The following is a 14070-nucleotide window of genomic DNA, read 5'->3' as shown; positions in this document are numbered from 1 at the left end:
ATTGTGGCGCTCACCTGCACGGCGCCCAACACGCATACGACCATCATTGGCATCAAGGCAGAAGCGACTCTCACCGCTGAAGACGACACGTCTCCATTCGTCCCTCCATTCACGCCTGTCGCGACACCACTGGAGGCGGGCTGCACGATGTTGGGGCGTGAGCGGAAGACGGCCTAACGGTGTGCGGGACCGTAGCCCAGCTTCATGGAGACGGTTGCGAATGGTCCTCGCCGATACCCCAGGAGCAACAGTGTCCCTAATTTGCTGGGAAGTGGCGGTGCGGTCCCCTACGGCACTGCGTACGATCCTACGGTCTTGGCGTGCATCGGTGCGTCGCTGCGGTCCAGTCCCAGGTCGACGGGCACGTGCACCTTCCGCCGAACACTGGCGACAACATCGATGTACTGTGGAGATCTCACGCCCCACGTGTTGAGCAATTCGGCGGTACGTCCAACCCGGCCTCCCGCATGCCCACTATACGCCCTCGCTCAAAGTCCGTCAACGGCACATACGGTTCACGTCCACGCTGTCGCGGCATGCTACCAGTGTTAAAGACTGCGATGGAGCTCCGTATGCCACGGCAAACTGGCTGACACTGACGGCGGCGGTGCAGAAATGCTGCGCAGCTAGCACCATTCAACGGCCAACACCGCGGTTCCTGGTGTGTCCGCTGTGCCGTGCGTGTGATCATTGCTTGTACAGCCCTCTCGCAGTGTCTGGAGCAAGTATGGTGGGCCTGACACACCGGTGTCAATGTGTTCTTTTTTCCATTTCGAGGAGTGTAGAACAAACAGACACCACCATGAATGTTAGAATCTCTCACGATGTCTAAAGATAACTGATGTCGCTGATGTGAAGTAACTGTCAGTAGGTGGCAGCACAGTGTACCTAATACGAAAAAGTATTTTTAGGGTGTCCGGATACGTTTGATCACATAATGTATCAACGGACCTCGCAAATCACGAAACTGGAATACCGCACCAAACTGTATGAAAGGTGCTGCGACGGCGGTCACATTTCATAACGTACCGTGGGCATTCTGTGCAACAATTAAGTACGAAACATTGCTGCTGGCGCCTTCATTTTTGTTTCAGAATGTTGGAAGCACCTGAGTATGAGCATTTCGCCTCCAAGCTGATTTAAAAAGTCCTGAAATACCAGCTGATGCATGCAGCATCCACGTATGAGGAACAGGCGGCGCCTATGCATTGCTATTTCGGCAAATGGGAGCAAATGCATGAATGCAGGAAATAAAAAAAAGGTACAAATGGCTCTGAGCCCTACGGGACTTAACTTATGAGGTCATCAGTCCCCTAGAACTGAAAACTACGTGAACCTAACTAACCTAAGGACATAACACACACCCATGCCCGAGGCAAGATTCGAACCTGCGACCGTAGCGATCGCGCGGTACCAGACTGTAGCGCCTAGAACCGCTCGACCACCCCGGCCGGCAAGGAAATTCAAACAATTTGGAAGGCGCAATCTTGGAGCCCCATATACAGTCAGTATAAGTCACTGACTACTGCTACCTAGAATAACTCCGAAAGTATGATAGTAGCTGAAAAGTTTGTGGGACAAATGTTGTTGCATGGTACAACGGGGGCCATAATATGAAGTTGGTTTTTTTGTTGCTAGGTGGGGTCACGTTAGAGATACGGTCATCTTTGTTTTTTTTATGTGTTCCTATAGGTTGGTACTTGCTTTTTTTACAGCGGCTAGCGAGGCAATGATGTGTAACAGTAAGGTATCTGAAGGTCAACGAACGTCACAAATGTAGCATGAACGTCCATTTACAGAAGTGATCGGAGGGATGTCCATTGGTATCAGTGCAGTACTGCAATCTTCTTAGCATGGATTGAGTGATATTTCGTATCACATCAGTACTTATCGAAGCACATGCTCTAACATTTCTCTCGCCGGCCGCGGTGGTTCGCGGTTCTAGGCGCGCAGTACGGAACCGTGCTACGGTCGCAGGTTCGAATCATGCCTCGGGCATGGATGTGTGTGATGTCCTTAGGTTAGTTAGGTTTAAGTAGTTCTAAGTTCTAGGGGACTGATGACCACAGCAGTTGAGTCCCATAGTGCTCAGAGCCATTTGAACCATTTTTTTGACATTTCTCTCTCGTATATCGTGCAAATATTAAACATTCGCCGAATACGGGGTATCCATCTTACTGCCGTTGACATGTAAACAGCATCCGACAGTTTCGCAAGACGACAATAACTGGACCAGTAAGACTAGTATGGTCGAATCAAGCGAATGTGAATGATGTATTCCTTCGAAGAGCAAATCGGTATGCTTCTCATTTACGGAGAATGCCAACGAAATTCAGTGGGAGCTAGAGAATTACACGCTGAAAGATATCCTCAACGTACTCACTCTACACGTCGTACGTTTAAATATGTGTATTATAATTGGAGAACAAATGGATCTTTAACGCATTGGAAACATAACTGGAAAAGGAAAGTTACTAACGCGGAAACGGAAATTGGTACACTTGCCACTGTGGTTTGAGATCTTTGTGTTAGATCGCGTCAAATCGCAAGGGAATCTGGCATGAGCCAGAGTAGTGTTGTTCGTGTTCTGCATCGCCATAAATATCATCTTTACTCTATCAGTCTCCACCAAGAATTAACTGGTACGGATTGTATGCGTCGCGTTGTATTCTGCCGATGAGCTCAATTTCAGATTCAGACGGATCACACATTTATTAATTTGACTTTATTTACTGACAAGGCTACATTCACGATCCATGGAAATGAAAATTTGTACAATATGCATTACTGGGCAACTGAAAATCCATGTTGGCTGCGAGAAGTCGCTCACTAAAGACCGTGGTTGGTGTATGTATGGTGTGGGATTCTAGAGAACAGAATTATAGGCCCCTATTTCAACGAAGGATATTTTAACTGTAGGAAGTTCACCACTTTCCTGCAAGAAACATTACGTCTGTTATGGGAAGAAACATCTTTAGGACCAAGAAACAGAATGTCGTATCAACAAGATAGGTGTGCAGCACATTTTTCGCTCATGACTATAAATGAGTTGCAGAGACAGTTTCCAGATCGTTGGATTGGACCTGGAGGAGATGTGTCGTGGCCGGCTCGTTCGCCAGACTTGACGCCTCTGGGGTTTCCTTGTGGGGATTCGTAAAAGACATTGTTTATAAAGGCGTTCCAACTGCATCTGAAGATATGCGAGAGTAAAATATGAGAGCATGTGCTTCGATAAGAGCCGATATGATAAGGAATACCACTCAACCATGATAAGAAATTGCAGCCTCTCAGTGTCACTTTTACAACATTTATAATTTTCGACCGAATTCCGAATCTCTGCGTTTTCTCCCATAACTTATCTCTGGATATACTGTCATAGGCTTTCTTAAAATCAACAAATAGTATTGCCATTGTTTTGTTATGCTCCCCATATTTGGATATTGCTTCTTTCAGTATGAATACCTTGTCAGTAATTGAGCGATTCTTCATAAATTCCGCTTATTTCTCATTTATTATCTCATTTAAATATGATTCTATTTTTTCTGGAGGGTCTCGGAGAATACTTTAAATGCAGTGCTAATTAAGGAGATGCCTCTGTAGTTTCTGCATTGTTTGTCGCACTTTTTATGTATTAATATTATTTGTTTTGCAATTGTTATTCGTCCTTTCTTAAAGAATTCAGCTGTTATGCCATCTGCCCCTGGAGCTTTGTCGTTCTTTGGTATTTTGAATGGGTCTGTTGTCTCTTTCATTGTCGGTGGTTCCACGAAGGGTTCTGCACTCTGATGCTCATGTTGTTGCTCCATTTCTACACTTCTGTCTTCAACATTGAGAAGTACCTCAAAATATCCTCTCCAAATTTACATACCTTTAAATGTTTCCAGAACTCTATTGCCGCCATTATCATTAATGCTTTCTTTCCTTGCTTTCCCTGCACTTGTATCCTCGTCTGCCCTTTTGATTAAACTACACGCATGTTCTATCTTTTTACTTCTGAGAAGATTTTTAGTTTCTTTATTACGAGTAACATGTTCATATGCTTCTTTCCTTTCGTTGGAATCCTTTTGTAGGTGTTCTTCCTTCGCTGCTCTTCTTTCTTTCACGTTTTCCAGAAAAGCCATGTTTTTCTCCCTCCTTTTTCTTTTTTCTCATACTTCTAGTGCCGCTTGTTCCACATTTGTTTTTATCGTTTCCCAACTGTCCTGAGTGCCAAGATTGTCTTCCATTGTTAGAACATCAAATTTGTTTTCCGCTTAATGACAGACTCCCATGCTTTGCCGTTATCCTTCGATCTGTCTACGTCAGTGTTATGGTCTGTTATGCTTTCTCCCCCTTAGCTTTTTTATGGCTATTGTTTCGAGTACCTCTGTGGGTAATGGTCTGTGCCTGCCTCGCGTCCCCTTATGGTTTTCACATTCATTATACTGCTTCTATGTCTTTAATATAACAGGACCTGATATATTTCATTTTGTTGTTGTCATACCAGTACCCATGAAAAATTCCGTAGTTTTGTTAACAAACTTTAATTAACACAATCGCACCGCCCTTACTAGCCTTTGTCGCTATGACTTTGTTGTCATATATTTTTCATTAATCTCCCTAAACATTTTAATAGCAGTTAGGATTTTCGTATGTCCTGCTTCTCTTTCCCTATAGTCTTGTTTAGACTAACGGCGATGACTGCTTGTTAACTTCTTCTTAATTTCGCTACTTCGGAAACTATTTTCAACTCTGCAATTGCGCTTTTGATTAATTTACTGTTAATCTTAGGTAGGCACTTTACTTCAATCTTTAATGCAACAAATTTAGTTCCTCACTGTTTAAATCAGTATTACTCTAGTTAGATACCGTACTCCCAAGGACATGGCTTGTTGATTAGCTATTATTGCACCTACAGTACCCAGTTAATGCGGTAATTTTCTTATCGTAACTCTGTAAAACATAACGGTATTCATGGAACACCGTCATCACTAGCTTTGAAAAAAGTATTACACTGAAATACATTAAAACTATACTATAATGTTGCTATACGGAATTGACTTCTCCTGTGCATCTCTCTTAGTCTATCTTCTCATATTACCCACGCGATTTCGTAGCGTTGTTTACCTAATCTTGGCTGTTGTTCTGGAGCTGTTGAAAATTCTTAATCTGTCATATTTTCGGGTAGCTCCGTTTACTACACATGTTTTGTTGAAGTGTATCATCGTCGTACTCCTCATGACATCTAATTTTAGCTTGTAAAGTTCGTTGCCGCCTCTGAGTGCCCGACCTGGCATAGTGTCAGATGCAATTTGCATGGAAATGCTATGAGACGAAGCGATCATTTTGATGCTCTTAGTAACTTTGTGATGGGATCCCCCAGGGTAGCCGAGTGTGCTACACCCGACGCAAACAGTTGTGGTACACTAATTCCTTCCCGGGGCGGTACGGGGTGACGACAGGAATGGCATCCGGCACCCCTTAAAAAATTAACATACCACATTCGATTAACTTGCGGACCCCACAATTTTGGATAAATGCTTGGAAAGAGAGAGTAAGTTTCTTATGTCTTGAACATAGTTTCATTTCCCAAATCACCATACACGTTTCGACATTCCGTCATTAGAAAGGCTATAAATCAGAACATTTCGCCATTAATTATAGACGTAGGGGAATGAGTAGAATAGGGTTTTATAGCTTACTGGTTGTAAGCAACGTGTTCCATGTACGCAGTGCCGCCTAGCGGTTTAGTCCTTTTAGCTTACAGTTTAGGCTTTACATCTATGTACACTTGCCTCGTGACTGAGAAAGTTGACGAGATACGACGTATCTAGTGAACAATTTTATATCATTGACATAACATGGTAAACTAAATAGCCATATTATATTCGTTATACTACGTCTATAATCAATGGCGAAATGTAACATATTTCATATTTTCTGATACCAGTTTTGTCTTGTATTTTATGTCTTTTTAAAGTGATGGATGTCGAAAAGCCTAAGGTAATTTTAGAAATAAAAGTGTGGTCAAGGCTTCAGAAAAATTATGAAAGTTCCCTATTATTTACCGTCACTTAGCGCAACAGTAGCTCTTACTATGGGACAACTTCTCAGTTTTGGTTATTGATAACTCGATACCAGTGTCTGAGTTTAATTTGTACATATCAGCCCTGAAGATTATCACTATGTGATCGAAAATAGATTCTGCCATAAATAAAACGTCAATATTACGACCAGAGCTGACTTTCCTTTTAATAACCATATCTGATACCATTGCACACATACACCAGCAAATAAGCAAAAATTTAATTACTTAAATTAATTTTTCAAGTTGACAATTAAAACTTCACGACCGTGTCTCGTGTGCAAGAAGCGATTCTGTTTAAGCACTTGTCAAACGTATGCAAAGTCGACATGGAGACTTAGTCAGGAATAGGAAGTGGTTAACATGAGAAACACTGTGACCAAAGGAATGTGACATCCGCGACGCGAAAATACGGGGGGCAGCGTCTACAAACCGCCCGACGGGCAGGTGGGACGGCGGAAGAAATCAAACGCAGCTGAGCCTCAGCAGGCCGTTCTGCAGCGCCTTTGCTGCAGCCGTTGCGACACAAAAGGGCTATAAAAGGGTGGCGGCGGCGTGTCAAAGAGCTCGCAGTTTTACTACGGCCTTAGCTGGCGCGTGGTTTCCAAAGCGAATGGACCAGCACGTTCCTGGAAGGCGGTGCTCTTCACGCCTACTGTGTACGTTCACACCTGGCCGGCTGGAGGCGAAGCAGACATAATACCCCAATAAATTTTACGCCTCGTTTTCGGAATGACTCTGGCCCCTCTGTCTCTCTCCCTCACTCCCTATGGTAGCTGCTAGCCTCCTCGTAAAGACTGCATTCATAAGCTGGACGTTTAACGTGAGATTGCCTGTCTGCCTGTCCACACCAGGCGGCTGTGTGTCGAGTCCATTGTCGGAGGTCCGCCGTTCTACCTGCCTTTTACAGCCTAGAGCTTACTGGGCGTCGATTCTTTTGTCGCAGCCACTGAAGGAAATGAGGAATGTGTGGAGTCTTTCCTTAATGTACAGGACTTGTCACAATTAGTAACGAAAACCGACAAGGGTGAAGCACACAATAACAGAAGCACGAAAATTATGCCGAACACGTGTCCGCAAACTACCCATATGCGAGATACTTTCGCACGTGTAACTACGAGCCATCAGCGGCCATATAACTGAGTTTGGGTGAGAGATGAGGCTATGTCATTCCATACTGCTTCAACTGTAAGACTAGTTCGTCAGTTATAGTGGTTAACGAGTGGTGGCGAGCCAGTATTCCATAACATACGAGGGTCGGTCAAAAAGTAATGCCTCCCATTTTTTTTCTACTTAAAAAAATTAAGTTAAGTGAAAAATTTGAATTTGGCGCCATTCCTCAAACCTTCTTCTGCAATCCACTGCAGTAGTAACTTTCTGTGTCAACAGGTGGCAGCATAGCAGAAGTTTGTAAGATGGCCGACATCGATGTTCGTTTGAGACAGCGTTGTGTGATTGAATTCTTGAATGCAGAAGGTGAAACGCCCATACGCATTCATGAAAGACTGAAGAAGGTGTATGGTGTTGTGACAGTGGATGTCAGCACTGTTAGACGATGGGTTCGTCGTTGTAAGGAAGCTGAAGGGCAAACACCATTGACTGACGAAAAGCGGAGCGGCAGGCCGGTGAGTGCAGTGACTCCACACAACATTCAGCAAGTTGATGACATCATTCGTGGTGACCGTCGGGTGACTGCAGATGAAGTGTGTCGCATTATTTCTCTTAGTAAAGGCAGTGTGATCACGATTATTAAACAATTGGGGTACTCAAAAGTTTGTGCACGGTGGGTTCCAAGAATGTTAACCGATCAGAATAAAGAGGCAAGGAAAACAATAGCCTCCCAACACTTGCAGCGCTTCCGTTTGGAGGGAGATGAGTTTCTGAAAAAAATTGTGACCGGGGACGAAACATGGGTGCATTTTTTTGAACCCGAATCAAAGAGGCAGTCAATGGAGTGGCGTCACACAAGCTCGCCGAGGAAGAAAAAATTCAAAACTGTGCGATCGGCAGGGAAAGTTATGGCAACGGTTTTCTGGGATACAGAAGGTGTGATTCTGGTTGATTTTTTGGAGCAGGGATGCACAATAAATTCTGTTCAATACGTCACAACCCTCAAAAAACTTAAAGCACGTCTTCAGCGAGTTAGCCCAACAAAATCAATGGCAGATGTTCTTCTTTTGCATGACAATGCAAGACCACACACCAGTCGTCACACCTCTGACGAGATTGTCAAAATTGGATGGGAAGTTTTGCCTCATCCCCCATACAGCCCTGACCTGGCACCATCAGACTTCCATCTGTTCGGGCCACTAAAAGAAGCTCATCGTGGGATTCATTTTGAAGATGAGGAGGCCGTCAAAACATCCGTGCGTCAATGGCTTAGGAAGCAGAGCTGTGATTTTTACCGTGCTGGGATACATGCCCTTGTTCAAAGATGGACCAAAACTGTAGAGATGGGCGGAGATTACATTGAAAAATGACAAAATGATCCTCAATGTTGTGGTTTTCAACCTATGTAATTGCATTTAAATTTCCTGACAATTAAACGTAGAAAAAAAGTAGGAGGCATTACTTTTTGACTGACCCTCGTACCATCTGTTGTCAGGGTTAAAAGACCTAGAGAACATGCCTGCCAGTGCCACAGTAAAACACCCTCTGTATTGAAATCGATCAGGGCAGAGCAGACGACATGCAGTCTCGTTTATCTCTCTGGAAGCTAACGTCACAGAAAATTTAGGGGTAGAGCACTGCCGTCAGTCTTAACCAATTTTACACCAGTGGCAGGAAGTCATATCAAGAGCAGCTGGTTGATAATTAGCTCTCTAAATGGCAGCTACAATCGTGTTTAAACCCTAAATTTACGTCTTTCAGTTCCATAATGTATGCATCAAGCCAAAGAACGTGAGTTTTCAGTCACGTAAGTTAAATCACATGACCTGTAAAGCACTATTTAAGTATTGTATTTCATTACATGGTTAAGTGTGTACCGATTACGCCTTTCCAGTTTTTCTGCCATAGGTGCACAGTGGTCTAAGTATAAAGAGGTTGGATTATACAAACATCAAAAAACGTTTTGCATCATACTGGTTCCCAGAACTCCTGAAGATAGACGTTGACGGTGGATACTGTATCACAGACACAGTCCCTTTGACTGTTCAGAGATGTCACTAAGCCCGCCCAAAGATGTAAACGGCCATTCATGAACAGCGCCAGGGGGTGCAACAGCCGATCAGCTCCAGTCTTTCCACCAGGAAGGAGGTACACCGCTCGTGTTGTCTGTAGTTCAACCATGCCTAGACGGTCAATACCGCGGTTCAATCGCGTCCGCATTGTTACTTTGTGCCAAGAAGGGTTCTCAGCAAAGCAAGTATCCAGGCGTCTCGGAGTGAACCAAATCGATGTTGTTCGGACATGGAGGAGCTAAGAACTGCCGGCCGAGGTGGCCAAGCGGTTCTAGGCGCTACAGTCTAGAAGCGCGCGACTGCTACGGTCGCAGGTTCGAATCCTGCCTCGGGCATGGATGTGTGTGATGTCCTTAGGTTAGTTAGGTTTAAGTAGTTCTAAGTTCTAGGGGACTGATGACCTTAGAAGTTAAGTCCCATAGTGCTCAGAGCCATTTGAACCATTTGAGATAAGAACTGTCCATGACAGGCCTCGCTGTCGATGGGTTTGTTTTCAAAGATTTTGGTTTCCTTAACCTGGCTCCTTTCACACACCTTAGAAGTCGAAACGACCCCATCAGTGTTTGCTTTGGAGTTCCCACATTATTAATCCTGCAAGTCAGCAGGGCACACCTATCTTTTCTTCGGGTTTTTCTTCCCTTGGTGGCTCAACGCCGTATTCTACAAGGCGATAGTTTTGAAGGTCTGAGATGGGTAAGTAAAAAGCCTCCCTCAGGCCTCGAAACCAAATACCTTGGGGTCGAAATACCAAGCAATGGCTAAGAGAAGACGACAGGGAAGGATACATGAGTGTAACACCAATCACAGGAAGTTACGTCAAACTCACCTCAGGGTTCCATTGCCTTTAACCGGTGTACTCTCAAGATGGGGGCCCCCTAAGGACGTAATTACCCCCTGAAGGATATGTAATTTTCTAAGAAGTGAAAACAAGAACGGTTCAATTCTGCAACTGTGTTTTAGTAAATAAATTAATGATGTTTAAAATATCATGTTGCTTTCACTATTTCGTAAGACTGTAATACTGTTTTTTATTTTTTAGTTTTATTTTTATCTCCTTTTTTATTTATTTATATATTTGTTTGATGCAGCCCGCCACGAATTCCTCTCCTGTGCCAAACTTTTGATCTCACTCTACCTCTTGCAACTTACGTCCTCCATCTCTGTCTTCCTCTACAGTTTTTACTCCCTGTTGTGTACGAAGGACGTCACCTTACCAGTGTTTTCCATATATTCCTTTCCTCTCCGACTCTGCGCAGAATCTCCTAAATCCTCACTTTATCAGCCTACCAAGTTTTCAACAAAGGTTCAAAGGTTCTGATCACTATGGGACTTAACATCTCTGGTCATCAGTCCCCTAGAACTTAGAACTACTTAAACCTAACTAACCTAACGACATCACGCACGTCCATGCCCGAGGCAGGATTCGAACCAGCGACCGTAGCAGTCACGCGGTTCCGGACTGAGCGCCTAGAACCGCGAGACCACCGCGGGCGGCCAAATTTCCAACATTTTTCGTAGCACACATCTCATATGCCTCGATTCTTTTCTGTTCCGCTTCTACCACAGTCGTTGTCTCACTACCATACAGTGCTGTAAATTCTCATAAATTTCTTCATCAAATGAAGACTTATATTTGACACTATCAGACTTGTCTTAGCCAGGAATGCCGTTTTCGCCTGTGATACACTGTTTTTTATATCCTCTTTGCTCCGTCCGTCATGAATTCGTTTGATGCTTAGGTAGCAGAATTCCTTAATATCACTTACTTCGTGATCCTGATGTTACGTTTCTCACTATTCTCATTTCTGCTATTTCTAATTACTTTCGTCTTTGTTCGATGTACCCTCAGTCCCATTTTGTGGTATTTCGAATGTTCAGTCAATCAAGCAGCCCTGTAATTCTTCTTTATTTTCACTGTGGTTAGCAAGGTCATCAGCGAATGTTATAACTGAAATACTTTCACGTTGAATTTTAATTCCATTCTCTAATCTTTCCTTTGTATCTGTCATTGCTACTTCGACGTATAGACTGAACATTGCGGGCAAAATACAACATCCTAGTATTATAAACTTTTCTATAACAGCACCAATAAGGAGCAACCGATGACCATCTCTGTAGAACTGCTTACGTTTACGGGGTTGATCCTAACTATTTTTGTCGAATATCGTCACAGACGATTAAATACGTGTTCATCACTTCCAACCGGAAACATAACGGCAGTGTATGGAGTGGCACCACACTGCCTCACCTCCGAAGATATAAAGTTCAAAGCCGCACGCCAACAGGTAATATCAAGGTGACGGCCTTCTCGGACTCTGAAGGGGTTCTTCTGTTTGATGTCCTGCCTCTTGGTGCAACGATCAACCTTGAAGTGTATTATGCTACCCTCAGGAAACTGAAGAAGCGACTTCAGCGTGCTCGTCACTAAAAAAATTCTAACGCTCTTCTCCATGACAATGCAAGGAGTCTGCGTTCGTCAGAGGAGATTTCTGTTTCCCGCCTGGAAGGCGGCGCGTGGGTCTGTTCCTGAAAACTGAAAAGTTGGCCGAATGAAGGGAGCGAGTAGGAGCAGGTCATGTAAAACACGTCGGTATTGCAAGTAAGTAAAAGTGGTTTACTGGTGCATGAGTATACACAGAGGCATGAATAACTTTTACAGATGAGCACGTAGGCGCGAAGCCTTAGACCCGTCGTAAGTAGTGCAAATGAAGCGAAGTGTCCCGGCCGTCTGTTCTTGATCGAAAGTGCTGAATCTGGAGCGGAGCTCGTAGATCTGGACAGCGCTGGCCAGAGAGCGCTGTCGTCGGTGTCGGTGTCGTAGTGCCAACCTAGGAACTTGGAACTACGCCGTGTCATCGTAGCTATCGATACCACAGAGATCACAAAACTTTATTGGACTGTTCTTCCTCATCTGCTCTACAGTCCGGTTCCTACTACCGTCTATTTGGCCCACTGAAGGCTGTCCTCTGTGAGAAGCACTACGTGGATGATGGAGAGGTTATTGATGCAGCGAGACAGGTCCGACGTCGACCGGAACCGTGGTACCATGCGGGCGTACAGACCCTCCCATTAACATGGCGCTGGGAGTTGCCCTGAACGGAGATTATTTTAAAATCTAGTTTTGTACCAACAGAGTGGGAATAATATGGTGCACTGGAATTCTGAATAAAATCGGAAAACTTTCAGAAAAAAAGGTGTTGCTTATTTATTGATCGCTCCTCGTAAATCTGATGTGAAATTGGTTAAGACTTTAGAAATGTAGCTCTTGGTGTCCAAACTGCCAGCTATGCGCAGCAGAGACGATGACTGTAATGTGGCAAATCTCGTTCTTCTCCAAGACTCCACACATTAATTCGTCCATCATGATATAGTACGCCGAACTGGAACAATGGTCCCATGATGACAGTGCATGGTGCTTCGTATGTTGTCATACCGTCCGCGTGATTACGAATCTCGGCACAAACAAATACATTTCATTACTCAAGGTAACTGAAGTGACTGTACGGTCCTGCACAGACAAGCGAACATTTGTCCTTTCGGGCGCTAGTCACGTGAGGCCAAAGAATGTCTGCATGACGTTGAGTACGATGCTCCTGAAACCATAGATTTCCATTTTAGCATGACAGTCATGGGATCCCTACCAATGCGAGTTGCAATATCGTGAAGCGATAAGCCGTAATACAGACAGGTCACCATCTGGCTTGTGCGTAACAACAGTAGCTGGTATACAGTTCTCTTTAACACAATCTTCCCTCAAACAATCAATATTCAATGCTGTTTCGGAATGAGGACGCGTCATTTCCACGGAAATTGCACCATGGCACTCTCAGCCATTCGATCAAAACACCCCTGCTCTGGCCGGCCGTTATAACCGAGCGGTTCTAGGCGCTTCAGTCCGGAACCGCGCTGCTGCTGCGGTCGCAGGTTCGAATCCTGCCTAGGGCATGGATCTATGAGATGTCCTTGGTTAAGTTTAAGTAGATCTAAGTCTAGGGGACTGATGACCTCATATGAACCATTTGAACTCCAGTTCAAACAAAAATTTGTTCACTTTTACATATTTATAATCTCAAAAGACGAAATACAGCGCTCCGTCGTTGATCTGGCCTATAAAACATAATAATTATATAGCATCGTGGCATCCTTCACTGTTGAAACAACGGTGTAAGTATTAAAATATATTATGTCATTGACACTGCGTGAGATCGGCGTCGACTTGCAAATCAAGAGAGTTGCTTTCGTCTCCGTAGCCCCACTTCCTTTTTTGTGGCTATCCGTTTCACATCTGGTAGCTTTTTATGTGCAATACAGGCCAATTCGCACTGTTCTGGGTTTAGACTTGCTATTGAATGTCCCCTAAGACTTCACCGAGCCTATTCTGAAGATGCAGAAAGGCTGTCATAGTAATGCGCATAGAAATTTTAAGTGAATCTTTTACTTTACGGTGGTTTCATTTCTATAAAATCCGATTGCTTCTCACAGCTACAGCATTTTCGCTTTTATTCTTTTACTTACTTACTTCGTCCTGATAATATTACTATATTCTGTGCTTCATGTGTAATTCGTACACAACCACATTTTGAGATATACCCAAAATTCAGAAAGCCAACGAAATTGTCGATCTCCTCGTCGGGTTTGGTGTCTTAGTCCTTCAGTTAACCTAAAATACTGAACTTTCATTGTGATTCAATAGAAAAATAATAACTTTTCGTTGTTTGTACCATTGTACATGTAATTTCTATCACACACTGGAACCCAGTACCAACAAGCTAGTCCGGAGTTATTTTACTGTATGCCCTAATTAATAAATAAATTTATTCCATT

The sequence above is a fragment of the Schistocerca gregaria genome, chromosome 7, assembly GCF_023897955.1.
Source record: "Schistocerca gregaria isolate iqSchGreg1 chromosome 7, iqSchGreg1.2, whole genome shotgun sequence".
Taxonomy (NCBI): domain Eukaryota; kingdom Metazoa; phylum Arthropoda; class Insecta; order Orthoptera; family Acrididae; genus Schistocerca; species Schistocerca gregaria.
Note: the sequence above shows the minus strand (reverse complement) of the source record.